The sequence below is a fragment of the Hemicordylus capensis genome, chromosome 17 (assembly GCF_027244095.1).
Source record: "Hemicordylus capensis ecotype Gifberg chromosome 17, rHemCap1.1.pri, whole genome shotgun sequence".
Lineage (NCBI taxonomy): Eukaryota > Metazoa > Chordata > Lepidosauria > Squamata > Cordylidae > Hemicordylus > Hemicordylus capensis.
The window spans coordinates 1,585,491-1,605,389 of NC_069673.1; the positions used below are offsets into that span (position 1 = coordinate 1,585,491).

The window sequence follows — 19,899 nt, forward strand, 5'->3', positions numbered from 1 at the left end:
GGGCTGAGAGAGATTCCTGCCAGCAACCGTGGAGAAGCTGCTGCCAGTCTGTGAAGGCAATACTGAGCTAGATAGACCAATGGTCTGACTCAGTATATGGCTGTTTCCTATGTCCTAGTAAGTAAGTAAATTTATTACAGTCCTTAGACCAGCTTAACATTCCTATGCCCTATGTAAATAAAGTTTATGATTATTAGGGATGCAATTCAATTCACTCCAGCAGAGCAGGGCTGCTCAGCTTTGGCCCTGCTGCAGATGTTGGCCTACAACACCCATAATCCTTGGCTATTGGCCACTGTGGCTGGGGATTGTGGGAGCTGTAGTCCAAAAACAGCTGGAAGGCTAAGGTTGAGCAGATCCTGCGCTAGAGCAAGGCTTCCCAAGCTGTGGTACTCCAGATGCAGTTGAACTACAACTCCCATCATGCCCAGCTACAATTCGTTGTGGCTGGGGAAGATGGGAGTTGTAGTTCAGCAACATCTTGAGTTAAGCCTGGCCTTAGAGAATGATTCTTCATCGTAAGGAGTAGCCTCAAGCCAGTGTGGCTTGCTGGCCAAGTGTTTATTGGGCCTGTGCGGAACTTTGGCAAAAAATGGAAACCAGCAGGATCTTGAATGTGCAGACTCTACATCGGTGGATCCGTGTTCCCACGGTCGGGTAATAGTCACCTGACCTTGGCATATGCAGAAACCCCAGAGGGAAGCATCTAAGATGGTAGGCGCACACACACTCCCAGAATTCAATGTTTTTGTGAGGTTTTCAGGGGACCGGGGACCTGACTCCCAATTCTCCATTGCCCCAATGACTCAATATCCGCGGTTTCCGTATCCGCGGTTGTCGCATGGAACGAATCACCTGCGCAAATATCCTCCTGTGCTCTGCACCGTCCAGCCAGCACATGGGGACCACCATGCCGTCTTGAGCATAAAATAGAAATCAGGGCTTATAGATTACATTTTGCAGCTGGCATCTCCCCAGCCCTTCTCCCTCGAAGGCGTGCACATGCTCATGCTTTTTCTGATGTCCACTCAGTTCACTTCAGATGCCACTCAGGTTGAATCAGGAAGGCCCAACTCTGAATGCAGGCGCCTTGATACTGCTGCCCAGAACAAAACTCATTCCGCAGAGATGAAAAAAAGTTAGAGAGACCACTGCTCCCCTAGCGACATCCAAAACAGCGCCTTTCCAAACATTTAGCAATCTTGCCCAACAACTGAGATGAGCCCTCTGCCCGAATGAATGTCAGGTTACCTTTAGGAACATAGGAAGCTGCCATATACTGAGTCAGACCCTTGGTCCATCTAGCTCAGGATTGCTTACCCAGACTGGCAGCCGCTTCTCCAAAGTTGCAGGCAGGAGTCTCTCTCTCAGCCCTGTCTTGGAGATGCTGCCAGGGAGGGAACCGGGGACCTAGATGCTCTTCCCAGAGTGGCCCCATCCCGAGGGGAATATCTTACGGTGCTCACACTTCTAGTTTCCCATTCATATGCAACCAGGGCAGACCCTGCTTAGCTAAGGGGACAAATCATACTGGCTACTACAAGGCCAATGTAAAATGTCACAGGCAATGTTTGCAGAGAGCAGAGACATTTCGATTAGCAAACCAGCTGAGTGGATCGCAGAGGGCGAAGATCTGTTGCCACCTGGCCTTTGCGGCAACTGAGAGCCACCTGGGGGGGAGGAGAGCCATTTTGCAGCCCGCCACAGAGAATGGAGCGGAACAGAAAAAAACCCCGAGTTCCCTGCTTTAATTGGCACCCAATCCGGGGAAGAGGTTCAGCCAACGGTTTCAGGCCGTGTATGCCGGTGATCTTCCAGGCCGCAAGGAGGGCCAATCTGACAGGAAACAGAAGTCACCCTTCTGCCACCGCGCGCCCCTGCACGGCTCACCCCCACCCGGCTCACACAAGCGACTGCAAATCAGTTCCCCACCTCCTGGGAAATCGTCTCTGCTCACCACAAGAAGCTGCTGCTTCAGATAGTCACGGCCACATCCTTCCTGCAGGGGCCTTTCTCAAATCAGCACGGCGGCAACCCAAACGCAGCACAGGCCCAGCGCGGAGAGACGCCTCCGCTGCCCGAGGAGGGGTCGGAAACACTTTCTACGAAGTGCGGCACAAGGACAGCATCGGATGGTTGCTGAGGAGGGAACATCTCGGGCGCACCTTCCGCCGCACTTCGCCAACAGTGTCTCCGGCGTCCTCTTGGGCGGTGAAATTCTCTCTGCTCGGGGCTTGTCCTTTTTTTTTTTTTTGCTCTCTATACCCATCCAAATGATTACCCGCACCGCTCTACCTGACAAGTGGCAACCTGCAGAAGAAAAAGGAGCGATCCAAACTGCCTCCTTTGGTGCCCCCCATTAGGCTCATTAGGATGAGCCGCTACGGAGAGGAGAGCCAGTCTTGTGGTCACAAGCAGAACTTGCCCCCTTAGCTAAGCAGGGTCTGCCCTGTTTGCATAGGAATGGGAGACTAAAAGTGTGAGCGCACTGTCAGATATTCCCTTTCTCAGGGGATGGAGCCGCTCTGGGAAGAGCAGAAGAAGGTTCCCAGTTCCCTCCCTGGCAGCATCTCCAAGATAAGGCTGAGAGAGACTCCTGCCTGGAACCTTGGAGAAGCCGCTGCCAGTCTGTGAAGACAATTCTGAGCTAGACAGACCAAGGGTCTGATTCAGTAGAAGGCAGCTTCCTGTGTTCCTATGTACTGCCCCCAAGTATCAGGTTCTGAGATGGACTTCCGCCGCAAAGCTCCACCACGGCACTACGGAGCAAGCTGAGAAATCCGGACCTGGAAAGAAGATCTCCAGTCACAGCCGAGTGGAGTCACCGCTGCCAGAAGTGCCCTGCAACGCAATCCCTTTGGAGCCGTGATATCTCCAGATCTTTGACAAATAAATACGTTTGCTCATTATCCCGGCATTAAAGTTGCATGCTGGGTAAAGATGGGCACGGTGCTCTCTCGCAGGAATCTAAACCGGATGCAAGGGACTCTATTATTCATGCAATGCCTTCTTCTCTCTCCTGCTCAGCTTCTTCGGAAGGCTCTCTCACATCTCGCTCTCTCACCCTCTTTCTCATATGTACAGTGGTACATCTGCTGATCACCTCCAGACTTGACTACTGCAGTGCGCTCTATGTGGGGCTGGCCTTGTACGTAGTCCGGAAACTGCAGTTGGTCCAGAATGCGGCAGCCAGGTTGGTCTCTGGGTCATCTCGGAGAGACCACATCGCTCCGGTCTTGAAAGAGCAACGCTGGCTGCCAATAGGTTTCTGGGCAAAATGCAAGGGGCTGATTGTTACCTATAAAGCCCTAAATTTGCTAGTCAAGCCATTTCCCCTCTGTGCCATTAGGTGGCTTAAGACACATTTATCCATCCAGGCTTCTGATTAGACTGATAGAATTTGTCATGGCTTTTAAGTTGTTTTAATGTTTGCTTTCATCTGTGTTGTTTTGCTGTAAACCACCCAGAGACATGAGTTTTGGGTGGTATATAAAAAGGCTAAATAAATGAACAATCTTAAATGAATTAAGTTAAAATTACATTGGCTCTCTGGTTTGGGGCTGGGTTTCCCTGCTCAAAGCAACAGGTACACTATTTTTAAAAAAGTTAAATTACATACACTATACTTACAATAAAAATAGTTCCAAAAACTCAGATCAAATCCCCCATACTTAGAAAAACAAGATCAAGTCTTGAAAAAACACCATTCGTGGGCTGCTAAAGTAAGAAAACCGAAGAGCCATTTTTCAATATCTGGAGAATATTCACATTTCCAATTCTGTAGAACAATGCGTTTCGCCACCAAAAAGGCCCTAGTAAGCCATTTCCACTGATTAAAGGTTATTCTTTCTACATCAGAAGGCAATCCCCACCAAACTGAAATAGGATCTAGAGGATATTCCTTTGCTATGACTAAATCGACATAGTCACTTATCTTTTTCCAGAATGGAGATCTTGAGATGCTTCACGTGACTCGTGAGAAGCGCCTGACCGGGTTCTGCGGGGAGAGAGGGCTTCGCCTCGTGGAGGGGGGCTTAATGTGGCTAGCTGCCGGGAGCTGTGCGGCTCCGGTTGCAGCCCACGATTGCCCCAAAGCGGGCTGGGCTCCCTTAGCCCGCTTTGGGGCAATCGGGGAAATAGCCTCATTACCCTACAATCAAGGAACAGAGGTAAGAGTCCCCTCTCTCCTTCCCCACATCGCCAACATGCACACCAGTCACCAAAAGGAAATTCAGTGCTAGGGAAGTTGGAGAAGCACGTGTCACGGGCCCCAAGGGAAGGGAAGGGTCCACCATCAGAAGGACCACCCACCCCACGTTGACCTCAAGGCACTCAAAGGCCACAGGGGTGTATTTTCTGTCCCCCCTTCAGGGCAAGGGATGGCGGCTTGCCAAGGGACTCCCCCTAGAAGGGGACTCCCACAAAGGTGCCTCATGCCAGGACGCCCCCTAGAACGGGCACCGTGGGAGCGAGGACGTTCAGTGGGGCGTGGGAGCGCTGACGGCTCCCGAGAGAGCAGGATTGTGAAGCAAGAGCAAAGATCCCTCCTCTCTCTGCCCAGCTCTCGTTTCCTGCTCTGGGCTGCAGGGCTGGTGGAAAGGGAAAACAACCCAGACAAAGGACTTCTTTATTTTTCTCAACACAGCCAACAGCCACTTCCTCAGAGCCGAGGAGACACTGAGTCATGCATCTCGAAACGGCTTGAGTCACCAGGATGATGGAGACTGATTCGCTCCGTCTCTGATTTGACACTGGACCCCTTTCCGATCCACAGGGTGGGCGCCATTTCCACACACTAGGCACCCCCAGCCCCACACTGTCAATGAGTGCGCGCGCAACGGATGTGCTCCTTCATGGCACACAGGCTTCGGGGCAGCACTTTGCCACATGCAGGGCCTAGCTGGCCCCTAAAATAGCAATGCCTGGGTCAAAACTCTTTGCTGCTTGAATGCGGGAGCAGTCACTCAGGTCGCGACACAGTGCAGCAGGGGAGGGGTAAGAAAATGTACAACATGGCTTGTGGAACTCCTTCCCACTTGTGGAACTCCAGTGAGATAGTAACATCATCCCTTGTGGAACTCCTTCCCACTGTCCATCGTGGGGCATCTTTCAGACACCAGCAAAAGACACGCACGCTTGAACGGCCTTCTAATCGAATTCAGTGTGAGTGGAGCTACTCCAAGTTGTTTCTAGAACTGGTTTTTAGTGTGAGTTGAGGGAGGAGAGCTGGTCTAGCGGAGTGAGGGAGCAAAACGTGCCGTCACTCTTCTGCTCGGAAATTGTTTTCAAGCCAGTTTACATAATATGCACATTAAGCATCCCGATTTGGAAAGCAAGCCTCAGGCAACCCTAGCCCTGCCGCAGACGTCGGACTACAACCCCCATCACCCCTGACTACTGGACACTGTGGCAAAGGGGCGTGATGGGAGTTGTAGTCCAAAAACAGCTGGACGGTTGGAAGTTGTGCAACCCTGTTCTGTGGCCAACCCAGAGCAGAGGAAAAACAATCAGGCCGCGTCGATGCTTGCAAGGTGGCAGCGTCCACTCCTCGGCGCCTCATTTCAACACTCCCATCCCGAGACGGCCCCAAAGCCCATCAGTCACTCCTCCACAACCGCTATCACCAGGGCTGGCCTTCTAAGTATAGAACCCTGTTTCCTGAACATCTGATCGCCACAGCACAATTTTTCCAAATTAAAACTGAAAGTATCCTTCAGTCGGCCTCTCCAAAACACTGCCGTCTGCAGTAAGCTTGGCTCAGTTTCATTTGCTTGAAACCAGAAGTTGTCTCAAAGCAGATTTCGTTTTCCAATATTTTTGCACACTCCCAAGTCATTTAAGTCTCCAAAACGGCCCATTCCGGGAGAATCCAGACCAGTCCTCCAAGCCTGCCCATTTATTTTTTAATTTATTTTTACACTTCTATCCCGCTCTTCCTCCAAGGAGCTCAGAGCAGTGTACATGGTTACTTTTATCCTCACAACAAACCTGTAAGGTAGGTAAGGCTGAGAGATACATGACTGGCCCAGAGTCACCCAGTGAGTGTCAAGGTTGAATGGGGATTTGAACTCATGTCTTCCCAGTCCTGGTCCAACATCGTCTTGGACCCCAGCCGAGGCTTCAGGTGAGGCTGTCATACATTTGAACGCTTCCTTACAGGGAAAACAGAACCAACACACTTCCCTGAACCTACAGAAGCTGCATGTCAGCAAAAAGGCCCTTGTGCCCAGGGATGATGGGAGTTGTAGTCCAACACCATCTGAGAACCCTGGTTTGAGAAGACCTGCTTTAGGGCTACAAATAAATACAGGGATACGTGAGCAGCCGGGCTTGTAAACCATTCCGTGAGCTAGTAACTGATCTGCACATTTTTTAATCATGCAACGGTCCCTCCCTGTTCCATGAAGCTACAAGCTTCATACCTAGGCCTGTATCCAAGCCAAAAAGGATCTCCGCCCATCTTTGCCTTGAGAAAGCGCGGGGGGGGGGGAGCAGGGATATTGAAGGACTAGGACTTTCCCCCAGGGCTTAACTCCGTGGTTCCAACTTCACCACACTATTTTTTAAAAAAATACCATACAGTATTTACCTGAATGCAAGACTATGGTTTGGTTTGGTTTCTTTGATTGTTGTTGGTTTTTTGTGCGGGAAGTCACCTTAAATTCAGAGTCCTCTTCAGTTCAGGTAAATACAGGTATAACTTGTATTTACACTCTATTGCTTTTTTTAAGGGGGTGTCTTAAATTTGGAGTCATCTTCTATTCAGGAAAATACAGTAAATAACATTCTGCACCAAGAGAGGCTGAATTCTGCGACCTGAATCAATTATGCAAATCAAAGCGTGCAATCTCTCATATATTGCATGGTATGTTCTGCAATTTTATTCCTTTACAAAAAAAAACTTCTGCAGAGTTTATTTAGTTTTTTGCTAAATAGGGAAAGCCAGGCGGGATGCTGAGTTCTCCCCCAGCCATGGAAATCTTTTCCAGTCAGTCTTATGCCTTTCAAGATCTAAGAAAGCATGCCCACAAGCATTCAAGCATAATGAAAATAGCTTTACTGCAGCCGAGAACCAGTAAAAGAAAAAAGGAGAGAGGAGCAGATCTTGACTGATTATCAGTTCTACAACTAACCGAGCATAGTTCAAACTCTGTAACCATGAGGACTAGATTCTTGCTTGTACTTTATAAACCAAAGCGAAGACTCTCAGGAAGCAGAATTCTGTGGCCAGTCACACATGCTGTGCTTTGAATGGCCCACCCTGGTTGCATTTGAATGGGAGACTACATGTTTGAGTATTGTAAGAAATTCCCTTTAGGGGTTCCTCTGGCCTGCATGTAGAAGTTTCCCAGTTCCCTCCCTGGCAGCATCTCCAAGATAGTGCTGAGAGAGACTTTTGCCCGCAACCATGGAGAAGCCGCTGCCAGTCTGGGTAGACATTACCGAGCTAGCTGGACCAGTGGTCTGACTCAGTAGATGGCAGCTGGCTATGTGTATTGCTTGTGCATCCACAGGGCTGTGACAACCCCACTAATGTCTGGCTACGCATTGCTTTCCATCCAGACCTCAGCACTGCTGTTAAGAGAGAACTTCATACTGCCTTCTTCCGTGTTCAAAAGCCCCCCACGGATCCCCCGATCCCCCTGGGAGACATTCCAGCCACAATATTCCAGGCCGTGAAAACCCAGCTTCAAAACCAGCACCGACACCCTCCGGCCGGCCCTGCCGGTGACTCCAGCTGGGCCACGCAGAGGGGCTATCAAGTTAACCTTTCCAGCGTCACTCATGAAACCAAACATGCCATCAAGGAAACAGCATCTCCGAAGAGAAACTCCTCTCCCCGCTGGATCCAATCATCCCTTGGTGGGTTTTATATTCTCGATACCATGATCCCCTCCCTCCTCCGCCAGCCTACGGTATCAAGTTCACACCTGCCCGCCCTCTCCCCCCGCCATCCCAACAAGCCCAGGTATGGCCTTTCAGCGGTTCACAGGAAGAGTTGTGAGGGGCCTTAGAGGTCAACTAGTCCACCACCCCTGCTCAGGGCAGGAATCTGCTCCAGCACCCCCAACAGATGGCCGACCCAGCCTCTGAAAACCACCAGCCAAGGAGAGCCCACCGCTTCATGAGGCAGACTGTTCCACTGTCCCACAGCTCTTACAGTCAGGAAAGTCCTAGAATCATACAATCAAAGAGAGGAGAGCCAGTCTTGTGGTAGCCAGCATGACTTGTCCCCCTAGCTAAGCAGGGTCTGCCCTGGTTGCATCTGAATGGGAGACTTGATGTGTGGGCACTGCAAGATCTTCCCCTCCGGGGATGGAGCCGCTCTGGGAAGAGCAGAAGGTTCCAAGTTTCCTCTCTGGCAGCATCTCCAAGATCGGGCTGAGAGAGACTCCTGCCTGCAACCTTGGAGAAGCTGATGCCAGTCTGGGTAGACAATATTGAGCTAGATACACCAATGGTCTGACTCAGTATACAGCAGCTTCCTATGTTCCTAAGAAGAGGTGAAAGGGAACCAGTTTGTCTTTTAGTCCAGCCCCCTACTCAGTGCAGACAACTGCTAAAGCATCCCTGACAGATGGTCGCCCTACCCTAGAATTGGAAGGCGCCTAAGAGGTCTTCTACTCCAACCCTCTGTTCAGAGCAGGAATCTGCAGCAACATCCCTAACACAGAATCACAGAGTGAGAAAGGTGCCACTAATGGGCAGTGAACGGACACTTCGTTGGCTGATCAGTACACCTTTCCTGTTACAGGTGATATGTCCTCTGACCCACCTGCTTCCATCTCTGACATGTGCCTGCACCTGGGAGGCCTGTTGCTACCCTCAGGTTTTGGAACGCGCTCCCCGCTGAAATAAGAGCCTCCCCATCACTGGCAACTTTTTAAAAGGCAGTTAAGATGCATTTGTTCATCCAGGCTTTTAATTAGACACCGTTCCGATAGCTTTTAACATTGTTTTAAAATTTAAATTATCGTGATGTTTTTAACCATTTTGTTTCATTTGTATTGTTTTGTAATGTGTTTCTTATCATTTTGTAATTGTTTTATTTCTAATGTTTGTAACCTTTTTATTTTTGTTTTGTTTGTATGGTTTCATTGTAAACGGCAAGAGACGCAAGGGTTGGGTGGGATACACATATGTCAAATAAATAAATAAACAGGCTTATTGCAAGTGACAGGAACTGTCTCTGTTAGATTATTAACTTTCTGTTGCACTTTTGCCACGTAAAAAATAACATTTTCATATTTCTGTTTCCATCGTCCTTTTTGTTAGAATCCTTTTGTTTTTAAAATGCTATGGGGCCTTCTAGGTTTGACATAGTTCAGGGCCTCTGCATGTCAGAATCCAGCACTGGCCTCATCCAGACCGACCCTTTGCAGCCAGGTAGAAGGCCACCTGCACGCTTGTCTAGGGGTCTTCATGGGGGAAATGACTTTTGGAACAGGCAAGGTAAAAATTCAAGAAGTCAAGGACCTGAAAGGGAATGCAGGAAAAGAATGCAGGGAAAAACCCTTGGAGGCCTGTCGCCCAGGGATGTTGGAAAAAAGTGGCCAAAACCATTACGCTGGTGGCAAGTGAACAGGTCCGGGTGCAGCCCACAGAAATGGCCACGCTTCCATTTCCCCGGCAGGCAGATGGAGGAAATTCCAGAGCTGGGGACGTCCTGCGAAAGAGGACCAGGGCGACGGTGAACTTTGTACTTCCTATGCTTGTTAAGGGAGGAAAAAACCGCCCAAGAAGGGTTGGACTCTGCTCCCTGAGGCAGGAGGACAGGGTGTGCTGGTCCCACACAAGGCCAGGCGCATTTCACGGCTGCATTTATTAGTTTGAATGCAGAACCTCCCTAGAATACCAAAGGCCCGTGACCGGCAACACACAACTGAAAAAGCAAAGAGCAAAAGACCGCCTATGAAAGCCCAACTAAAACAGAAATCTCCTTAAAATAGACAATACTGTAAATAAATTAAATAAAATAAAGAGCCCCACACATGTTGTTAGTCCATGTGGGGAAGCAGCGAGGCCACCAAGCAGAGCCAGTGAATGAATTAAACAAGCATGGCTCCTCAAAGCCTTCCCAGAATCCTCTGGGAAACACGGGGGGGGGGGGAGATTCGGAAAGGGTTCCCCAAGAGAATGAAGTTCAAAACCAGTGGACTTCAGCTCAGCTCAAGGGCCCTTACTGGCTTTGCTAGGTAACCAAAGCCCGATTCACACATGCTGCTGTGCAAGTATACAGATGTCTGCACACTCGTGTGCGTGTGTGCGTGTGTGTGTGTGTGTGAGAATGACTGTACCTGGGTTCATTTTAAAAGTGAACCTGGAGAGAGGCCCTTCAAAGGCAGGGTACAGACTTCTGGGCTTGCATTCAGCATGACATGTGAACGACTGTACCCAAGTACAGATCGGTACCGCTCTACACTCGTTGAACATACTGTGTGAATGGGCCTCAGATCACTCTGTTTCCTGACCAGCGTTCCTTGTAACAAGCATTCCCAGATGTTGCTAACCACAACTCCCACAATCCCCCCAGCCAGTGGCCATAAAACCACTTTGGGAACTTTTGTTGGAAAGTGGTATATAAATATTTGTCGTATTCATAATTCACAGCTGCTGTCTATCTATAAAAATAAATATAACCTGGCTACTGCAGGTTATCCTCCTTCTCCATTGCCACCCCACCCTTCTCACCATTCTCCGAGTCCTCCTGGGTGAGATCCCTCCGCCCCACACCCCGCCCCACACCCTGCTGCAGAATGACTGAGATCCTGTGCAGATCTCAGACTTTAAGCACTTTAATCATAGTGACCCTCCATGCCGAAAAGGAAAGAAGCACGGCTGGAGAAATAGCCCAAGTCCGGTTTCCCACCCCTGCCCCCTGTGGCTGGCCCCACATGGGCACCCACCACCACTGCACAGATGGAGAGAGGGGAAATCTGTAGTGCCAAGCCCTCTCTGGGATGGCTGACAGCCATGTGTACATGAGTTCCAAGGGTCCCTCCCCGTGAAGTCAATGCCCTTGCTGCTCATCACTCTGCAACCATCTTATTGGCCAAGTGAGAGGAAAAGAGGGTTCCAGAGAAACAAAAACCAGGCAGATTTAAAAAGAAACCGAAACAATGACAATGGAAATCCTCCCCAATCACGCGCTTGAGAGGCTGGGGGGAACATCAACTACTGAGCAGAGGAAGAGGAGAAAGACCCAAGTTCCACTGGCAATGATATGGGGAAGTCGTGGCCAGCAGAAAGCGGCCACTGATTCTGGGTAACTGCATCGTAGCCTCATACTAGGGATGTGTGAACTGGCTCGACCTTGAGCTGGTTCAACATCAAGACCAGATCCGATTTGGCTCCAGATCGAGCTGAACCCCCACTGGACTGGCTCAGGGCCCCAAACCTTGAGCCGGTTCAGGGGTTTTAGGTGGAAACAAAATGTCACACACACACAGCCAAGCCGAGCCCGAACCAGTTTGGATTTGAGCCGGACCAAGTCCCGGCTCGGAATGCACAAAACCAGACAGGGCCCGGTTCGAGCCCAGTTCTGCTCAAACCGAACTGGGTTTTCCGGTGTTGTGCACAACCCTAACACATACCTGCTAACAGTTTATGGATAAAAAGAAGGAGGCCCTCCTGTACTTGTAATATCTTCACCCTGAAAATCACGGCTGGAGAGCTCCACCAAAGGCTGCCTTCAGGGCCCTTCTCTGCCTCCAGAGCATTAATTTACTATAAATAAATATAAATCGAGCTGGGCCCGCTCTGCCTCGGTGCTTCCCCTCCTTTCATACAATCACAGCATGTTAGAGCTGAAAGAAGGGCCCTTCAAGGTCATCTAGCCCAATCCCCGTGCAGTGTAGGAATCTGCCATGGCATCCCTGACATATGGCCGCCCAGGCGCTGTCTGAAAACCTCCAGTGAAAGGAGAGCCCCCCACTGCATGAGGCAGGCCGTTCCACTGTCCAAACGCTCTTACCGCTATCTTCCAAACCTCTAGCCTGGATCTGCTTCCTTATAATTTCAACCCATAAGTTCCAGTTCTGCCTTCAGGAGCAACAGAAAGCAAGTCTCATAAGAATATAAGAACCTCATAAGAACCTAAGAACAGCCCTGCTGGATCAGGCCCAAGGAAGCCCATTTAGACCAGCATCCTGTTTCACACAGTGGCCCACCAGATACCGCTGAGAAGCCCACAGGCAGGAGCTGAAAGGGGCAGGCCCTCCCTCCTGCTGTGACTGCCCTGCAACTGGCACTCAGAGGCATCCTGCCTTTGAGGCTGGAGGTGGCCTGTAGCCCTCTGACTAGTAGCCACTGATAGACCATCAAGTTATCCAAACCCCTCTTCAAGCCATCCAGGCGGTTGGCTGTCACCACGTCTCGTCTCCTTCGCCTTCAGACCTTTGAAGACGTCTCTCATATCTCTGCTCCGTCTCCTCTTCCCCAGGCTCAACATAACCAGCGGATTCCTTGCCTCACATCAACTGACGAAAGAACAGTTCACTTCTTATTCAAATGTAATCAAGTTTAATGGAATATTTCATTTCACAGCGGATCTGCTTTTACTTTTCACAGAATCGCCGCAAGATTCGTTATCTGGAGAGGCAGAGGATGAGAGATGACTATCTCCAGCAACACTTGTTAGCTGGAGAGGCAGTTATTGAGTGGGTGGAGAAATGGAAGGAGATTTCTGCTCGGCATCTGTACACTGATATGCCATCACAGCACGTCCGTCCCCAGTTTGGAAGAGTCACTTCCGGAGCCTGAAGGGAAAAGGCTGAAAGCTCAGGAGGCTGTTCTCGAACTCGGATCTCCAGATGTGGTCAGACTACAGCTTCCGTCACCCACAGCCGCAATGGGGATCGTGACGGGGGATTATGGGGGCCGTCACCCAACCACATCCGGGGACCCAGGTTTGAGAGAATCTGGCGTAGAGAATTCTAGTGTGCACGCACCTCCACAAAAGCAAAAGCAGAACCAGGCGACTCCAGCCAACATCTCTCCAGGAAGCAAAACTAGAGACCCTTGCACTTGTAGTGTCTGGGTGCGACCATCTGGAGGATAAGGGGAACCAGCTCACTTCATTAGTATGAGTTGTCATAGGGACAAAGGAAGCTGCCTTCTACTGAGTCCAACAATCGGTCCATCTAGCTGAGTACTGTCTACCCAGATTGGCAGCAGCTTCTCCAAGGTTGCAGGCAGGAGTCTCTCTCAGCCCTCTCTTGGAGATGCTGCCAGGGAGGGAACTTGGAGCCTTCTGCTCTTCCCAGAGTGGCCCCATTATCCCCTCCGGGGAATCTCTTCCAGTGCTCACACTTCTAGTCTCCCTTTCAGATGCAACCAGGGCGGACCCTGCTTAGCTACGGGGACAGGTCATGCTTGCTACCACAAGACCAGCTTTCCTCTCCTAAAAAGATCTCAAGTACAGAGCCAGGAAAGATCTTAGGGAATAGAGGAAGCTGCCATCTACTGAGTCAGACCCTTGGTCCACCTAGCTCAGTATTGTCTTCACAGACTGGCAGCGGCTTCTCCCAGGTTGCAGGCAGGAGTCTCTCTCAGCCCTCTCCTGGAGATGCTGCCAGGGAGGGAACTGGGAACCTCAGATGCTCTTCCCAGAGCGGCCCCATTATCCCCTCAGGGGAATATCTTCCAGTGCTCACGGGTGGTCTCTCATTCATATGGAACCAGGGCGGACCCTGCTTAGCTACAGTAACTTGCCTAGGAAGCAAGAGGTTGCTGGCACTGTTTCCTCTAAGGTGTGCGCACATGTGCGCGCTCACAAGTTTTTGGATGTCCACTCCATTCAATTCAACCACTCAGGTTGAATCAGGAAGGCCCCACTCTGAATGCACATGGTGCGCGCACACTGCCTTGATACTGCCGCCCAGAACAAAAAAACAAAACAAAAATCCTGCACAAAAAGATTCCACACAGAGACAAAAAAAATTAGAGGGACCACTGGTTGCTGGTTTGAACCCAGTAAACACCTATATTGGGCAGCAGCGATCTAGGAAGATGCTGAAAGGCATCATCACCTCAGACTGCGCAGGAGGAGGCAATGGTCAACCCCTCCTGTATTCTACCCAAGACAACCACAGGGCTCTGTGGGCGCCAGGAGTCCACACCGACTTGACGGCACAACTTGGCTTATTCCCACAAGACCAGCTCTCCTCCCGTCAAGCGGGCCAAAAACAGAAAGCAGCCAGGCTGGCTAGTTTCCTTTCTGGCAGACTCCCTGTGCCTTTTAGTGTTTCAAGAGGAACCGAAAGTCAGCAGGTGACATGAAGAGGACGCACCAGTTGGATTCTGAAACACCTCTGAAAAATCTCTGGCAGTCCTCAGCTCAGGAAAGCAAAGTGGCTGAACCTAGAGAGCAGTCCTGGGTCCCCAAATGTTACATGACAGCTCTCCTCATCCTTCGGCCATTGTGGCTGGGGATGATAGGAGCCACAGGATCGCATCTGGGGAGCCGAGTGCGAGAACCCCCAAGATAAAGGACCAAAAACTACTTAGTACAATGCCGAATCAAAACTACCTGGGCAGCACATCTAATGTCAAAATGTCATGGAATGTCATAATCCCTGCTAACTGGGCAAAGAGGCACCTTTTTAACATGGTGATTCTCTTTATTTAGCAGGGGGAGAGTAACTGGCCCTATCCACCCCCAGCACAGCATCCCTCCAGTGACTGTGGCTGGTGTCGATCTTGTGTTTCCTTTTTTAAGATTGTGAGCCCTTTGGAGACAGGGATCCATCTTATTTATTCCGTATTTTCTATGTAAACTGCCCTGAGCCATTTTTGGAAGGGCGGTATAGAAATCAAAGAAAGAAAGAAAGAAAGAAAGAAAGAAAGAAAGAGAGAGAGGGAGGGAGGGAGGGAGGGAGGGAGGGAGGAAGATAATGGAAGTCCGAAGTCTCCATTTGCAACACCCCAAACATCCTGCCCACAAACTGACCCCACTTGCAGCTTGCCAGAGAGCTGGGCTTGGGGTAGCCAGCATGAATTGCCCCCTTTGCTAAGCAGGGTCTGCCCTGGTTTGCATTTGGATGGGAGACTCCATGTGTGAGCACTGGGCGGTCTTCCCCTTAGGGGAAGGAGCCGCTCTGGGAAGAGCATCCACACGCTTTCAGGCAGAAGGTTCCTGGTTCCCTTCCTGGCAGCATCTCCAGGATAGGGCTGAGAGGACAGGCTCTTGCCTGTAACCTTGGAGAAGTCACTGTTCTGGGTAGACCATCAAGAACTATATGGAGAAAGGGTCTGACACGGTAGAAGGCCGCTTTCTCTGTTCGTGGTCCACTAAGGTGAGACCATCCATGTGGGGAATGTACGAAAATGACGACAGAGAGTGCCCGCTGAAATGCATTGGTTCTTTCCAAATGGCCATAGGAATGCCTGGGATGTTCAAAAGGGCCCCTGGCCATTCGGAAATTCAATGCATCCTATGTCTATTGGCGATCTCCAAGATAAGGCTGAGAGAGATTCCTGCCTGCAGTCTTGGAGAAGCCGCTGCCCGTCTGGGTAGACAATCCTGAGCTAGATGGGCTAAGGGTCTGACTCTGTAGAAAGCCGCTTCCTATGTTCCTAAGGAGGCTCTACTGGCCCCTCTGCCCGAGATCTATCGTTCTTGGGGAAAGGACTGAAAACAAGCCAGCTCTCCCTCTCCAGCCTACTCTCCACGTCACAAACTAATCAGTCTTGGCAATTCCTCCGCCACAGTCCCAGAGTCCAGAAAAACAGTTAGGCAATGTTTAGTTAGCAGGCAGCAGCCCCATCGATCAGGAGAGAATGCCGGGCTTTGCAATTTGGGGGAAGGCTGCCCTGGAACAAGGCCAGTCTGCATATCACAGGCCAGAGTCCAGCGGCCTCCGATACAGACATAATATCTGTGTGCAGGAGACTTACCAAATCAATATGTCCTTTAATTAGTGGATGACGCTGTAGGGCGCAAGCCAGCTTCCAATTGGACCCTCGAGGGAACATTTGGCTGAGTAGAGACCCCGATCGCCAGGGATTCACTGGGCTCCATGCAGTTTGGGGTGATTTGGGGGTGTCCAAAAAAGTGGGTCGTTTGTTTTGCCTTCTCGTTCTTTGCCGCGGGGAGCATAATTAAAACGGATCCCTGCTGAAGGAAGAACACACCACTGCTCTTCCGCGGCATCCAAGCTGCGACCAAAGTGTCATTCGGATGCTGCTGCCAACATGAATTGTGAGTGTTGCACGGCTCTCCACGGCATCGTCTGTGGTTAAAAATATTTCTGCAATCTGCCCTCAGAGCCTTGTGGAGCCAAGAGGTGGGGGCTGGAAGGCCACCCATCAATCTGCATCTCTACTGTTGCAAGAGTGGGCTATGAGCTCCCCAGCCCATCTCGCATTCAGGAACAGGCTCGGGCGTCCACAGAGGGGGTCCTCTCCCCTGCGGTCATCCCCGCTCGGGGTGAAGAGGGCGTGAGGAGAGAGAAGGCCTGCCAGCCAGCTTCACGCTGACGGCCCCGACACTCTGCGCTAACGTTTTCCAGATGTAGGGAGACAGAAGCGGAGCTGTTCCCTACTGAGGAAGCTGGAAATGGTTTCGAGATAATGCAACATTCCTGAGCCGGAGCCAGCCGCTCATTCAGGCTGGAAAGGCCCTCAGAAAGTGAGGCAGCCCCCAGCAAAATATGCCGACTCTGTGTGTGCGTGCTCAGGCAGTAAGTGGGTTGATGTCTGTGTAGCTTGGGGAGTCCACACAAGATGATGGCCATCTTCCCAGTGGATAACTAGGAGCCTAGGAAGCTGCCATATACTGAGTCAGACCACTGGTCTATCTATCTCAGTATTGTCTTCACAGACTGGCAGTGGCTTCTCCAAGGTTGCAAGCAGCAGGAATCTCTCTCAGCCCTATCTTGGAGATGCTGCCAGGGAAGGAACTTGGAACCTAGACACTCTTCCCAGAGCGGCTCCATCCCCTGAGGGGGGAATCTCTTCCAGTGCTCACACTTCTAGTCTCCCATTCAGATGCAACCAGGGCAGACCCTGCTTAGCTAAAGGGACGAGGCATGCTTGCTGCCACGAGACCAGCACTGATACAAATGAATCAACCATGGAGTTGGTTCAGAGGCCCATTTATCGTACATCCCCACTTGCAGAACCAGCCTCAGGTTTCAAGGGCCTCCCTCCAACCGGGCGGGACTCTGTCACACAAAAACAGAGGGACCCTGGAAGCTGCCATATACTGAGTCAGACCCCTGGTCCATCTAGCTCAGGATTGTCTACCCAGATTGGCAGCGGCTTCTCCAAGGTTGCAGGTAGGAATCTCTCTCTCTGCCCTCTCTTGGAGATGCTGCCAGGGAGGGAACCGGGAACCGAGATGCTCTTCCCAGAGCAGCTCCATCCCCTAAGAGGGGAATATCCTGCAGTGCTCACACATCAAGTCTCCCATTTGTATGCAACCAGGGCGGACCCTGCTTAGCTAAAGGGACGAGGCATGCTTCTCCAAGCGGCTTCTCCAAGGCAGCAGGCAGGAGTCTCTCTCAGCCCTCTCTTGGAGATGCTGCTGCCAGGGAGGGCACAGATGGGGTTATGAGGACTCTGCAGTGGCTCCTGCACCCTCAACATCTGCCCAGTGACAGCAGCTCTGACTAACATTTGCCTCCACTGCAAACATCTTGCACAGCCTTAACTGCCATCGCTCCCCAGCCAGGGAACCTGGGAACTGTCCTCTCGAGAAGGCTCTCCTGCATAGCTGAGGAGTCACAGGCAGTAACTATCTTCATGGTGAGCACATGTGTGGTTAACACAACACCCTCCACATTCATCAAAGCAGGTGACCACGGGGGTCTGCATGCCCACACTTTGCACACCGCCAGGTGTCTCCGAGGCCTTGTCATGCCACAGCTGAAGCAGGGGATTGTGGGGGAAACAATTTGTCACAATTAGGAAGCGTCGCCTCCTGTCTGCCTTGGCCGCCGTTTGATGAGCCGACTCAGATTAGCACGGCCCGACGTGAAATACTTCCGACGCTGTGCACAGGTTTATCCTCATGTTTGCTTAGCTGTTCCCAACACGCCCCATTATGCTGCTGTTCGTGGACTTGCAAAGAGACAAAACTGAGATTCGCAGAGAGGCGGGAGAACCACAGACATGGGGAGGCAGAAACCTGTCTGGGGCAAACCCAAGCAAAAGGCACTTCAGAAGAGTGAACTTTGCAGATTGTCAAAGGATGCAGACAGACAGTTTTGTCCTGGTTCTCTGCAAGCCACTATACATCATGCAAGATGCATAGCAGCCAGAGACCTGGGGTGGGTGGGTGAGTGGATTGTTCCAGAAATTCCCCCCATACTTTTTTTTTAACCATTTCTAAAATGTCTACTTGGCTACTTGAAAAACTTCTGAGAGACAGTGAGGGAAAATTAATATGGTGGGTGTGGGGTTCCCCCACCCCACCCCCTTGTAAATACATCAAACAAGATGCCAAATCAGAACACAATCTATTTAGGGCATCAGAAGGGTTGGGGAGGGTATGCAAATTGTATGCAAAACTGGATGGGAAATTGAAATTTTCCAAAATCTCCCCAATCAAAAATTTCCAGGAAACCCACATCTCTGGCAGCGGCCACCCAAAACGGCACCCCCAAATTGGGGTCACCCTTCTTCCCCCCAGAGTGTGATGCCATTTTGCACTCCGCTTGCACGCACTCGTCTTCCTACCAGCAAGAGCCAGTGATGTCGAAAGGGTTCAGAAGAACGCACAGCGTGGCGGGATCAGGACACCCAGAAAGAGAGACACATGCCAGGGGAGAAGGCTGGACGAGGATGCCAGCGGTGGCAAATATCAACCCTAAGCGTGGCTTCCTGACTAATGGTTTATTGGGCCTTTGTGAAACTTCAGCAGAAGCCAGGTACTCTGCACATGCAAAGACAGCCATTCTCACGGTTCAGAGCTACACCTTGCCCAGTGCTGGGGGCGCTCCTTTCAGGGAAACTGAGTCGTCTTGACCCCCTGCCCCATCTTGGAAAGTGTGCACAGACTGCTGGGAAATGTCACCCTTCACAGAGCTTCCTTCCTAGAGCTCCTAAGAGGGGACTCCGTCTCTCTGGAAGGGCCCCTATTTCAGAGGGCTTGCCCAAGTGCCCACAGCAAAAGAAAGAGGTACCGACCCAACAGAGTGTCGAGGTGCTGGAAAATGTTCTGGTTGAAAAAGCCCCTCGGGGGCGGCGGGGGGGAGATAGCGGGTAAGTCTCTACCCAAGGCGAGACCTGCTTCATTCGCCTTTGAGACGCCAGGATTGACAGGCTCTTGTGATGGAGATGCCAAGACTCATCTCGGCTGGGCTTGGAAACGGCAGCTCAAAGGTGATGGCCTCTGAGGGTCCGAGACAAGCGTCCCTTCTTGAGTGCCTACAGGGCAAGAGACCCTGACTGCAAAGCCAAGATCCAGACAGGGCGTCTTCCTAACAGGCTCTGAACGTTGAAAAGGGCAAGGGGGACAGAGGCAGGAGATCAGCTGCAGGAGAAGCAACCATCCCTGCAGTCAGAAAGGCAACAAGGGTGAGGAGGAAGGGAGCTGAGACCTGTCCAGGTTTTTCTCCGCAGCCATCAGGGCCAGGCACTGGGGTTTTTTAAATAATCAACACCACATTCAGCCATAATAAAGGATGGCAACTTCTACCCAGCAGAGAGATGGCACAAAATAGTGGCAATCTTTCCCTAATCACATGGGGAAACATTTAGGATGATACTGACATTTCTAATATACATAGACAGACCTGTAGCCAGTAAGACCAGAGCAATGCTGCTTCCCTAGAATTTTCAATGTCCCTCCCCCCCCGCTAATTCCCCCCCCCCCGCCAAAAAAATGTTGCTTAGCCTTAGGACTGATAGGGCCAGATAAGCCTCATATTTTTGGTAGTATCCCTGAATTTTTAG

General features: G+C 51.0%; 1 protein-coding gene across 5 annotated transcripts in view; it reads right to left on the reverse strand.

The window, feature by feature from the left end:
• Nucleotides 1-19,899, reverse strand: part of RXRA (retinoid X receptor alpha) — a 186,796-nt gene that overhangs the window by 94,047 nt on the left and 72,850 nt on the right. The window contains exon 1 of one of the 5 annotated variants that reach the window (XM_053282350.1): nt 15,898-15,945. The exons of the other annotated variants lie outside the window; for them this stretch is intronic. The gene's annotated coding sequence lies outside the window, so the exon portion shown is untranslated. Of the gene's footprint in view, nt 1-15,897; nt 15,946-19,899 lie in introns of those variants that run through there. 5 annotated transcript variants of the gene reach the window in all.